Source organism: Oncorhynchus masou, unplaced genomic scaffold (assembly GCF_036934945.1).
Source record: "Oncorhynchus masou masou isolate Uvic2021 unplaced genomic scaffold, UVic_Omas_1.1 unplaced_scaffold_2403, whole genome shotgun sequence".
Lineage (NCBI taxonomy): Eukaryota > Metazoa > Chordata > Actinopteri > Salmoniformes > Salmonidae > Oncorhynchus > Oncorhynchus masou.
The window spans coordinates 39,340-52,370 of NW_027008858.1; the positions used below are offsets into that span (position 1 = coordinate 39,340).

The 13,031-nt window shown below is 42.2% G+C and overlaps 1 pseudogene; it reads right to left on the minus strand.

Annotated features, from left to right (window-relative positions):
• Positions 1–2,545: 2,545 nt before the first annotated feature.
• LOC135533489 (zinc finger protein 345-like) lies at positions 2,546–10,943 on the minus strand (annotated as a pseudogene).
• Between the last annotated feature and the right edge of the window lie 2,088 nt (positions 10,944–13,031).

The window sequence follows — 13,031 nt, forward strand, 5'->3', positions numbered from 1 at the left end:
CAGATGCACTCACACCTGCCTGCTGCCATTCCTGAGCAAGCTCTGTACTGATGGTGCCCCGATCCCGCAGTTGAATCAACTTTAGGAGCCGGTCCTGGAGCTTGCTGGACTTTCTTGGGCGCCCTGCAGCCTTCTTCACAACAATTGAACCGCTCTCCTTGAAGTTCTTGATGATCCGATAAATGGTTGATTTAGGTGCAATCTTACTGGCTGCAATATCCTTGCCTGCAAAGCAATGATGATGGCACGTGTTTCCTTGCAGGTAACCATCGTTGAGAGAGGAAGAACAATGATTCCAAGCACCACCCTCCTTTTGAAGCTTCCAGTCTGTTATTCCGGAAGAATTTGTTCTTAACTAGTTAAATAAAGGTAAAAATAAAATAAAAAATTCGAACTCAATCAGCATGACAGATTGATCTCCAGCTTTGTCCTCGTCAACACTCACACCTGTGTTAACGAGAGAATCACCTAGCACGATTCCTATGGTGAAGCGTGGTGGTGGCAACATCATGGTGTTGGGATGTTTTTCAGCGGCAGGGACTGGGAGACTAGTCAGGATCGAGGGAAAGATGAATGGAGCAAAGTCCAGAGAGATAATTGATGAAAACCTGCTCAAGAGCACTCAGGACCTCAGACTGGGGCAAAGGTTCACCTTCCAACAGGACAACAACCCTAAGCACAACATAGAAGTGGCTTTGGGACAAGTCTGATTGTCCTTGAGTGGCCCAGCCAGAGCCCGGATTTGAACCCGACCGAACAACTCTGAAGAAATCCTGAAAATAGCTGCGAAGTGACGCTCTCTATCCAACCTGACAGATCTTGAGAGGATCTGCAGAGAAGAATGGGAGAAACTCCACAAATACCGGGGTGCCAAGATTGTTATGTTATACCCAAGGCGGCTTGAGGCTATAATCACTGCCAAAGTGTTTCAACAAAGCACTGAGTTAAGGTTCTGAATACTTATTTAAATTTGATATTTTAGTTTTAATATTTAAATGCATTTGCAAACATTTCTAAAATCCTGTTTTTGCTTCGTCATTATAGGGTGTTGTTGTGCAGATTCATGAGGAAAACCTCCCAATTTAATCAATTGTAGAATATTCCAGTAAATTCAGGAAGTAAAGTGAAAATTCCAATTGTCTTCTATGGTTTTCAATGAGGAAAATGTGGAATTTGGTTTACTTTCTGAATTGACTGGAAATTAAATGGATTTGACTCCAACACTGGTTTTACTACAAATCTGTCAACGTCATCATTAAGTCAATCGATGTTATAATGCATAAAGCTCACAGATGTGCTTGTTCTCAACTTTGCAAAGTGTCCAGGTTGTCACTTCTGTCATCAGCTACTAACACCAGTGCTGCACCTTTGTCCTTGAGAGACTGGATGACGGCTTCCTGCTCCCTCTTCCATAGTGGGAACACTGTTGGCTCAACATGGGCTTCCTGGTTATGAAAGAAAGTGTGGTGGTCAATGGTAGCCACTCCCATTGTTTGAAGCAGTTGTAGTCTTTGTTGGCATGCATCCAGACCCCAGAGTCCAAGTCAAACCAAGATTCTTTATTTCTGAGCTCAGAGAGAATAACAGTTACACAGCGCAGTGTAGACAGTCTGAATTCCTGAAGCATTGGGTGATGAGCACATACCTTTATAGTTTCCTGTTCCTGGGAGGGACTTTATTCATACAAGGACACAGGTGCAGCTGGTCTGCAACACAGGATGATAGTCCCAAGAACAGGAGATTATAATAGGACAGTTTCACAAGGTTAGTTACATACTCAGTTATGTGGACACACAAACAATTAACATTTTCCATTAGAGTCTGAACATTTTCATTTCATTAAATCATCAGTGGGCTACAATGCAAATGTCAACAATGGAACAAGTGCATCACATCCAAATATCACTTGATTATCTGTAGTGCTGGAGGAATGACACACCCAGATAAACACACACAAAGAGTTTAAAAAAGGACCATTTAAATACATGGAATCTGATCTACTCTATATTCAAGCTGACATACTCCATATTCAATTCATGTTTTCTAATAGAAACAAACAAATATATGTTTGAGTATACTTTGTACAATTCACTTTCATCTCGTAAAAACAAGTAAACACATTCTTAGTCAACAATATAAGACAACAGGAGCACTGTGTATGTTCTCTGATGAATTTTAAGTCAATGTGATGTGAAACATCAATATTACAAGAAATTCTTCTCTTTTGTGTGGATTCTCTTATGACGTTGAAGTGCCTGTGATGAGTACTATGTTTTCCCGGCCCCCCACAAGAGTCGCTGGTGCGCGATGAGACAAGGATATACCTACCGGCCAAACCATCCCTAACCCGGACGACGCTAGGCCAAATGTGCGTCGCCCCACGGACCTTCCGGTCACGGTCGGTTGCGACAGAGCATGGGCGCGAACCTAGATTCTCTGGTGGCACAGCCCTTAACCACTGCGGCATACGGGAGGCCCTCTAATGTGTTTTTTAAGGCTTCCCTAATTTGTTAAAATTCTTTGAACACTGGGAGCAGTGGTAAGGCTTCTCCCCTGTGTGTATTCGCTTATGTGTTTTCAGTTGACATAAGTGGGAAAAACTCTTTCCACACTGGTAACAGTGGTACAGCTTTTCTCCTGTATGTATACTTTCAACATTGTAAACGGCTTTCCAGGTAGGACTTCTCCCCTATGTGTATTCTCTCATGTGTTTTCAGGTCCCTTAACTGGTTACAACCCTTTCCACACTGGGAGCAGTGTCAAGGCTTCTCCCCTGTGTGTATTTTCCCGTTGGTTTCAGGTGTTCTTTCTGGTTAAAACTCTTTCCAGGACCTCGACTCTTTTCTATTTTTACCAATGACCATACAGTTTTTAAATTCCTCATCAATCCATGGAGCCTTAACAGTTCTAACAGTCAGTTTCCTAACAGGTACATGTTTATCAATAATTGGAAGAAACAATTTAATATGGTAAAAACAGGTAAACACATTGTCAGTCAACAATATAAGACAACGGGAGCACTGTGTATGTTCTCTGATGAATTTTAAGTCAATGTGATGTGAAATATTAATATACACACTAAGATAAGTAATTTCTCTCTCCTGTGTGGATTCTATAATGACGTTTAAATGACTGTTATGAGTAATATGTTTTCCCACAGTCTGGGCTTTTCTATGCCTTCTCCGCTGTGTGCAGTCTCATGTGTTCTCTCAGGCTTCCTAAATGGGCAAAAGCTTTGCACCCTGGGAGGAGTGGAAAGGCTTCTCCCCTGTGTGTATTCTCTCGTGTCGTTTCAGCCCCCCTGACCGGTTGAAACACTTTCCACACTGGGAGCAGTGGTAAGGCTTCTCACCTGTGTGTATTCTCTCATGATGTTTCAGGTTAACTAAATTGTTAAAACTCTTTCCACACTGGGAGCAGTGATAAGGCTTCACTCCTGTGTGTATTCTCTCATGTCGTTTCAGGTTCCCTAAATTGTTAAAACTATTTCCACACTGGGAGCAGTGGTAAGGCTTCTCTCCTGTGTGTATTCTCTCATGTTTTTTCAGCTCCCCTGAACAGACGAAACACTTTCCACAGTGGGAGCAGTGGTAAGGCTTCTCTCCTGTGTGTATTCTCTCGTGTTGGTTCAGGCATGCTTTCCGGTTGAAACTCTTTCCACACTGGGAGCAGTGGTAAGGCTTCTCTCCTGTGTGTATTCTCTCATGCTGTTTCAGTTCCCCTGAACAGACGAAACACTTTCCACATTGGGAGCAGTGGTAAGGCTTCTCTCCTGTGTGTATTCTCTCATGCAGTTTCAGGTATGTTTTCCGGTTGAAACTCTTTCCACAGTGGGAGCAGTGGTAAGGCTTCTCTCCTGTGTGTATTTTCTCGTGTTGGTTTAGGCATGCTTTCCGGCTGAAACTCTTTACACACTGGGAGCAGTGGTAAGGCTTCTCTCCCGTGTGTATTCTCTCATGTTGTTTCAGCTCCCCTGAACAGACGAAACACTTTCCACATTGGGAGCAATGGTAAGGCTTCTCTCCTGTGTGTATTCTCTCATGCTGTTTCAGCGTCCCTGAAAGGTTGAAACTCTTTCCACACTGGGAGCAGTGGTAAGGCTTCTCTCCTGTGTGTATTCTCTCATGCAGTTTCAGGTATGTTTTCTGGTTGAAACTCTTCCCGCACTGGGAGCAGTGGTAAGGCTTCTCTCCTGTGTGTATTCTCGCGTGTAGTTTCAGCTCCCCCAAACGGACGAAACACTTTCCACATTGGGAGCAGTGGTAAGGCTTCTCTCCTGTGTGTATTCTCTCATGCTGTTTCAGCGTCCCTGAGAGGTTGAAACTCTTTCCACACTGGGAGCAGCGGTAAGGCTTCTCTCCTGTGTGTATTCTCTGATGTAGTTTCAGGTATGTTTTCCGGTTGAAACTCTTCCTGCACTGGGAGCAGTGGTAAGGTTTTTCCCCTGTGTGTATTATCTCGTGTTGTTTCAGGTGTGCTTTCTGGTTAAAACTCTTTCCACAGTGGGAGCACTGGTGTCGTCTTGCTGGTTTGGACGTCCCTGGCTCTGGTTCCTCTGAGTCTGGTCTTTCTCCTGCCAAATACAGTGTTATTTTTACATTACTTATTTTATTCATCCCGTTTTACAAATCAGAACACAAAAACCTAGACAGTTCTAGGACACTGAAGACACAGACGTCGCTGGATTCCAATTGAACAGGTGGTTCTAAATATATAACTTTCATGGCTGTATGATACATAATGTGACCTACACACTTCCTTAAACATCAAATAACTAAAGAAGTAATTTTGTGTGGAAGTCCAAAACTTGTTTTTACGTCGAAGATACAAAGCACATCAGTAACATCTCCCCGTTGTTGAAAGGGTTCGACACATTGCTGTTTAAATGGACCAATTTCTTATTTAGATGTTCACAGATTTTCAACATTTGGATTATCGCTGATGTCATATGTTGGGTAAAGTAAAAAATAAGGTGAAGTATTTGGGTAAATGTTCCTAAAACTGATAGTAACTACAATAAACAAAAATATAAACGCAACATGTAAAGTGTTGGATGTTTCATGAGCTGAAAAAAAAGATTGCAGAATTTTTTACATCCCTGTTAGTCAACATTTATTCTTTGCCAAGATAATCCATCCACCTGACAGGTGTGGCATATCAAGAAGCTGATTGAACAGCGTGATTGTTACACAGGTGCACCCTGTGCTGGGGGTAATAAAAGGCTACTCGAAAATGTGCAGTTTGGTCACACAACAATGCCAGAGATCTCTGAGGGAGTGGGCAATTGGCATGCTGACTGCAGGAATGTCCACTGGAGCTGTTGTCAGGGAATTTAATGTACAGTACCAGTCAAAAGTTTGGACTCACCTACTCATTCAAGGGTTTTTCTTTATTTTTACTATTTTCTACATTGTAGAATAATAAAGACATCTAAATGATTAAAAAACACATGGAATCATGTAGTAACCACAAGTATTAAATCAAAATATATATTTTATTCTTCAAAAGTTGCCACCCTTGCTTTCTCTCAACCAGCTTCACCTGGAATCCTTTTCCAACAGTCTTGTAGGAGTTCCATATATGCTGAGAACTTGTAGGCTGCTTTTCCTTCACACTGCGATCCAACTAATCCCAAACCATCTCGATTTTGGTGAGGTCGAGGCCAGGTCATCTGATGCAGCACTCCATCTTGGTCAAATAGCTCTTACACAGCCTGGAGGTGTGTTGGGTCATTGTCCTGTTGAAAAACAATTGACAGTGGGACTAAGCCCAAACCGGATGAGATGGCATATCTCTGCAGAATGCTGTGGTAGTCATGCTGGTTAAGTGTGACTTGAATAAATAAATCACTGACATTGTCAATAGCAAAGCATCCGCACCCGCACACCATCACATCTCCTCCTCCATGCTTTACGGTGGGAACCACACATGCAGAGATAATCTGTTCTTCTACTCCGCGTCTCACAAAGACATGACGCTCGGATCCAAAAATCTCAAATTTGGACTCATCAGACCCAAGGACAGATATCCACCGGTCTAATGTCCATTGCTCGTGTTTCTTGGCCCAAGCAAGTCTTCTTCTTATTGGTGTGCTTTAGTAGTGGTTTCCTTGCAGCAATTTGACCATGAAGGCCTGATTCACGCAGTCTCCTCTGAACAGATGATGTTGAGATGTGTCTGTTGCTTGAACTTCTAAAGCATTTATTTGGGCTGCAATTTCTAAGGCTGGTAACTCTAATGAACTTATGCACCAGAAGTAACTCTGGGTCTTCCATTCTTGTGGTGGTCCTTAAAGTAATGATGGACAGTTGCTTCTCTTTGCATATTTGAGCTGTTCTTGACATAATATGGACTTCGTCTTTTACCCAATAGGGCTATCTTCTGTATACCCCCCTACCGTGTCACAACACAACTGATTGGCTCAAACACATTAAAACCTGTTATGGCACATTAACTCTTGAAACTAGGAGGCACCTTTAAGACTCCATAATGTTTCATCATTAGATGCTACAGTCCTCCTTTAAGACTCCATAATGTTTCATCATTAGATGCTACAGTCCTCCTTTAAGACTCCATAATGTTTCATCATTAGATGCTACAGTCCTCCTTTAAGACCCCATAATGTTTCATCATTAGATGCTACAGTCCTCCTTTAAGACCCCATAATGTTTCATCATTAGATGCTACAGTCCTCCTTTAAGACTCCATAATGTTTCATCATTAGATGCTACAGCCCTCCTTTAAGACTCCAAAATGTTTCATCATTAGATGCTACAGCCCCCTTTAAGACTCCATAATGTTTCATCATTAGATGCTACAGCCCTCCTTTAAGACTCCATAATGTTTCATCATTAGATGCTACAGTCCTCCTTTAAGACCCCATAATGTTTCATCATTAGATGCTACAGTCCTCCTTTTAGACTCCATAATGTTTCATCATTAGATGCTCCAGTCCTCCTTTAAGACTCCATAATGTTTCATCATTTGGTGCTACAGTCCTCCTTTTAGAAACCATAATGTTTCATCATTAGATGCTACAGCCCTCCTTTAAGACTCCATAATGTTTCATCATTAGATGCTACAGTCCTCCTTTAAGACCCCATAATGTTTCATCATTAGATGCTACAGTCCTCCTTTAAGACTCCATAATGTTTCATCATTAGCTGTTACAGTCCTCCTTTAAGTCTCCATCATGTTTAGAATGTGTCTGGAAGCGCTACTCTATCTATTCTACTCTCATCCTTTCGGTTTAAATAATATTTAATAACAAAAATAATAATGTTATAATAGGTAATAACTAACTTTAATAACTAGGGTTAATACCTGCCTGGCGCCCCAACAAAATCTTCATATTTACCCCCCTCTAACAATACCGCTACAGAATTAGCGTAGTAGGCCATGTAACTTAAGGTAATCAGAAATATTTAGGACTAACTTATTCCTTGCCACCCATTCTGAAACTAACTGCAGCTCTATGTTAAATGTTGCAGTCATTTCAGTCGCTGTAGTAGCTGACGTGTACGGTGTTGAGTCAACCGCATACATAGACTCACTGGCTTTCCTTAAATGTCACTGGCATGTTGTTGGTAAAGATTGAAAAAAGAAGGTGCCAAACAGCTGCCCTGGGGAATTCCTGATTCTACCTTGATTTTGTTGTACAGGCTTCCATTAAAGAACACTGTGTTCTGTCAGACAGGTAGCTCTGGTGCGGCAGGTAGCCTAGCGGTTAGAGCGGTAGGCTAGTAACCGGGAGATTGCTGGATCGAATCCCTGAGCTGACTAGGTAAAACTCTGTCCCTGAACAAAAAAGTCCTAGGCCGTCAATGAAAATAATAATTTGCTCTTAACTGACTTGCCTAGTTAAATAAAGGTTACATTTTTTTTTTAAATACTCTTTATCCACAATACAGCAGGGGGTGTAAAAGCCATACGTTTTTTTCAGCAGCAGACTACGATCGATAATGTCAAAAGCCACACTGAGTCAAACAAAACAGCCCCAACAATATTTTTATCATCAATTTCTCTCAGCCACTCAGTCATTTGTAAGTGCTGTGCTAGTTGAATGAACTTCCCTATAAGCTAAAAGTCTATATTTGTTTACTGTAAAATAGCATTGTATCTGGTCAAATACCATTTTTTAGGGTTGGTAACAGGCTGATTGGTTGGCTATTTAAGCCAGTAAAGGGAGCTTTACTATTCTTGGGGAGTGGAATGACTTTAGCTTCCCTCCAAGCCTGAGGGAACACACTTTCTAGTAGGCTTAAATTGAAGATAATGCTAATAGAACTGGCAATATCGGCTGCTATTATCCTCAATCATTTTCCATCCACGTTGTCAGACACCAGTAACATGTCATTGTTGATTTTTTGCCCAAAATTGCATCAAAGGAGTTCCAAAGCTTTTTACAATCATTCTTCGTGTAATTCCTAGTGTAGTTTCTTCGTTTAACTCAGTTTAGTCACATGATGTCTCAATTTGCAATAGGTTTGCAAATCAGTTATTCAGCCAGACCTATATGCCATCTCTTTTGCCTCCCTCTTCACCATTTTTAAATTCCTCATCAATCCACGTGGATTTAACAGTTTTTACAGTCATTTTCTTAATGGGTGCGTGCTTATTAGTAACTGGGATAAGCAATTTCATAAACGTGTCAAGGGCAGCGTCTGGTTGCTCGTCATTACACACCACGGACCAACAAATATTGTTTCCATTGTTGGAATCGGCAAAACTTGGAACATGGAGACATTAAAGAAGTGATAGGAAGTGAAAGAGACTGGGTGTTATGTAAGAAGTTAATGGTTCTCTGAAGAAAGACAGGTGGCTTTGGAATGTGTTGGGTGGACGAGAGGAGAGCAAAGTGTTAAACAGGGGAGACGAACATCTGTGGATTAGATGAAGGAGAGGTTGAGGTCAGGACAGATTCTCATCAGGGAGATAAAGGTCTGGTATCCTGTTACTCTCTTGCTGTGGAACCATAAGATGTAAGGATTGGAGAGAAGGAGTGTCTTAAGTGAGACATATATCTGGATGGAACAAATGTTGGGTTGTGTGAATTAGAGATGTACAGAACCTTTGGGAATAATTGAACTTGGTTAAAGCTTCTCTTGTGTCCGTGAGTTATTTACTGTAAAAAAAAACAACCTAATAACATCAACAACATAGGAATCACCACAAACAATTGTATGACCTCTTATATAGAATATTAGGCCCAGCCTTTTGGACTTTGGTTTTCCTAGATATGACAACTATATTGTGATCACAAAATCCGATGAATTTGAATACTGCTTTCAAACACATTTCTGCAGCAATAGTAAAGATATGATCAAAATATGTTGATGATTCAATTTCTGTACTGTTTGTAACTACCCTGGTACGTTGATTGATTGATAAACTATTGGTTTCTCTCTAAAGCTAACTTTCATCAAGGTTGTATATGGTCTATTGGTTTCTCTCTAAAGCTAACTTTCATCAAGGTTTTATATGGTCTATTGGTTTCTCTCTTTTCATTGGCAGAATCCTTTTTCAGTGTTATGATATTCATAACACCCATATACACCAGTCTATCTTCCTGTCAACTAACAGAACTCTCTGTTGGTTGTCCTGGTAACAGATACCAGTGGACAGATCTATTTATTTGTTCAAACTAAACTACTTACTTTGTGTCAAATCGGATCCTTTCTTCTCTTCTCCTCCTCTCACAGTTCCACTCAGCCCCGTTGTTTTCCTGCAGTCCACCAGCAGCACAGACAACCTCTTCATACCCAGCAGTAAGGTGCTACCAGGAGAGGCACGACATGGGAACTCTGGGAGGGAGGAAGGGCTAGCGTTGTCCTGGTAACCATAAAGAGGGGACACAGACACATATCATTATGGATGCTGATGTCACTGTTGTCATGAAGTGGATTACAGAAATCCAGCACAGAGCCCGAAAGAGAAAGCTGTATGCTAGACCAGACTGTACCATCTGGTGTTCTGATGTGGAGAGACTCTTCTCTGCCTCGTCAGCATTAGGATGTTGTTGAGGCTCCCCAGAGGATCCACGATAGTCATATGTCTCTCCTGTGTGAATGAGAACATCAAACAGATGGTAAACTTATGACCATCTATTGCAATCATAGAGTCTTACAAGAGGCATGCATATGTCTAAAATGGCCACTTTCATCATGATTTCCTAAAATAGTGTTTGTGACGCAAATGTAAAAGGGTCGTTCCACAAAATGGGTGGCTTTTGCGTCCCTTTGTTATTTTAAGTAGAAAATATGCACCAATATAGAATTTTAACAGCCTGTTATATTAGATGAGGGGAACTTTAAAACAGACCACATGGAAAATTCAATACATTAATTGAAAAGTCCCTAAAATATGTACCAATGGCAGATTGACCCTTTAACAATTCCTACAGTACTGAACAACATATTCAAGTGTAGAACTTCAGTAGAATGCCCCTTAGAAACCACACATTAGTTCAACAACGGCATAGTTTGTGTCCCTGTTTAAGACAGTACTCACTGGTGTTAATCTGATATTCTGTCTCTTCCTCTTTCATTCCCAAAACGTCTTCCTCCTTCACCTTTATTGAGATAGAACCGTTTAGAGAGGAAGATGATGCTTTCTCTTCTTTCACTATAACAGCCTCCTCTTCCTCCTTTTTCATTCTGAAAGATTCTTTCTCCAAACAGCAGATCTCCTCTTCTTTAGCAGGGGAGTAGTTTAGTGAGCTCATGGTCAGGGATGTTAGCTAGCTAGCATTAGCGTCTAGCCTAGTGCTAGGCTCAGTATCAATCTTTAACACGTTTGCAAATTGAACCAGTTGATACGTCAACCGAAACTTGTTTAAAACACTGAGATTAGCTAATGTACATTAACATGGTCTAAAACGTCAATCTTTCAGTTTTATGTTGGCTAGCAAGCTACCGACGTGGTTGAAAGAGTTGGCGCCTTGTTGTTCCTGAAGAAGCGTCCCGTCCAGTTAATTATACGTCACGCAAGAAGAGTCAACTGAAAGACGCTCGTCGCCATCTGCTGACTGGAGTGGGTAACGCAGTTTGGAAACAATAGTTACTACACTTTTTGTATTGGAAAGAACGTCATAATTATTTAACAATAAGCTGATACATTTTCTCTTCCAAATAATACGTTCCTGTACACAGACGTAGAAGCTCAATATGAATATGTAGATGATTAATAAATACTTATATGAATAGGTAGTGTGTTGAAATACATTTTCTCTGTTAATTTTTCACATTCTTTTTTATCTACATGTGACCATACTATTCCCTTAAAGCCACACTCTATAAGATACAAATCATCCTGTAAACAACAGAACAAATGCATCACATGCAAATAGCACTTGATTATCTGTAGTGCTATACACTGAGTATACAAAACATTAAGAACAGCTGCTCCTTCCATGACATAGACTGACCAGGTGAATCCAGGTGAAAGCTATGATCCCTTACTGATGTCACTAGTTAAATCCACTTCAATCAGTGTAGATGAAGGGAGGAGGCCGGTCAAATAAGGATTGTTAAGCCTTGAGACATGGTCGTATTTCTACTACAGCATGTTGGATGACTGTGATTCATATTCCATTCACCCTGTTCAATGTAACAGCGATAGGTCTAGTATACTACATTATACTCACATTTTCCCTATACCCATCATGAGGTAGCTACAACCCAGTCTATGAATAAAAGTTTACAACGTAGGTGCACACAGGTTGAGAGAAAAATTTAAGGTGACAGACAGTGACACATTCAATACCGCCTTGCACACTCTTGCCTGCTGATCTAGAATGTAATCATTCGTCCAGCAGTTGCAAACGAGAGTTTCTTTTGAACAAATTCAGGTATGTTTATCGCTGTTTTGTTCCGTTTAAGAAATGTTTGTCAACAGAATCGTCGGAATGAATACACCCCTGATCATGTGTAAACACAGTTCACTTTCATTACAGCCACGTTGTATTCCTTCTCTCCTCCTCTCATCTTTTCCCTTCGCTCCTGGACTTCAATGCACATCAACTGATGTGACCAGGTGAAAAAAAACTTTTACAAAACCTCGTAGGTTTGTATTGAAGTCAAAATACTCCGAGGAGAAACGGAAACTCGCTGTTCTCCAGGCTACACCATGGTGCTACCCTACAGAATGCTGCTGAGGCTACTGTAGACCTTCATGTTTTCATCAATTATTTGGTGACGTGATTCTATTTAGTTGCCTTCCTCCTCTCAGGAGCCTCCCCTTCCTCCTCTGAGGAGCCTCCCCTTCCTCCTCTCAGGAGCCTCCCCTTCCTTCTCTCAGGAGCCTCCCCTTCCTCCTCTCAGGAGCCTCCCCTTCCTCCTCTCAGGAGCCTCCCCTTCCTCCTCTCAGGAGCCTCCCCTTCCTCCTCAGGAGCCTCCCCTTCCTCCTCTCAGGAGCCTCCCCTTCCTCCTCAGGAGCCTCCCCTTCCTCCTCTCAGGAGCCTCCCCTTCCTCCTCTGAGGAGCCTCCCCTTCCTCCTCAGGGTCCTCCTCCTCCTCTCAGGAGCCTCCCCTTCCTCCTCTGAGGAGCCTCCCCTTCCTTCTCTCAGGAGCCTCCCCTTCCTCCTCTCAGGAGCCTCCCCTTCCTCCTCTCAGGAGCCTCCCCTTCCTCCTCTCAGGAGCCTCCCCTTCCTCCTCTCAGGAGCCTCCCCTTCCTCCTCAGGAGCCTCCCCTTCCTCCTCTGAGGAGCCTCCACTGCACCCAAAGGAAGCATTGGAGTCAACATGGGCCAGCATCCCTGTGGAAAGCTTTCGGCACCTTGTAGAGTCCATGCCCCGACAAATTGAGGCTATTCTCTAAACACCATCCAGTCCCTTCAGCTCCATTCAACCCCTCCCATCTGTCTCTAAACACCATCCAGTCCCTTCAGCTCCATTCAACCCCTCCCATCTGTCTCTAAACACCATCCAGTCACCATCCAGTCTCTAAACACCATCCAGTCCCTCAGTCTCCATTCAGCTCCATTCCCCTCCCATCTGTCTCTAAACACCATCCAGTCCCTTCAGCTCCATTCAAC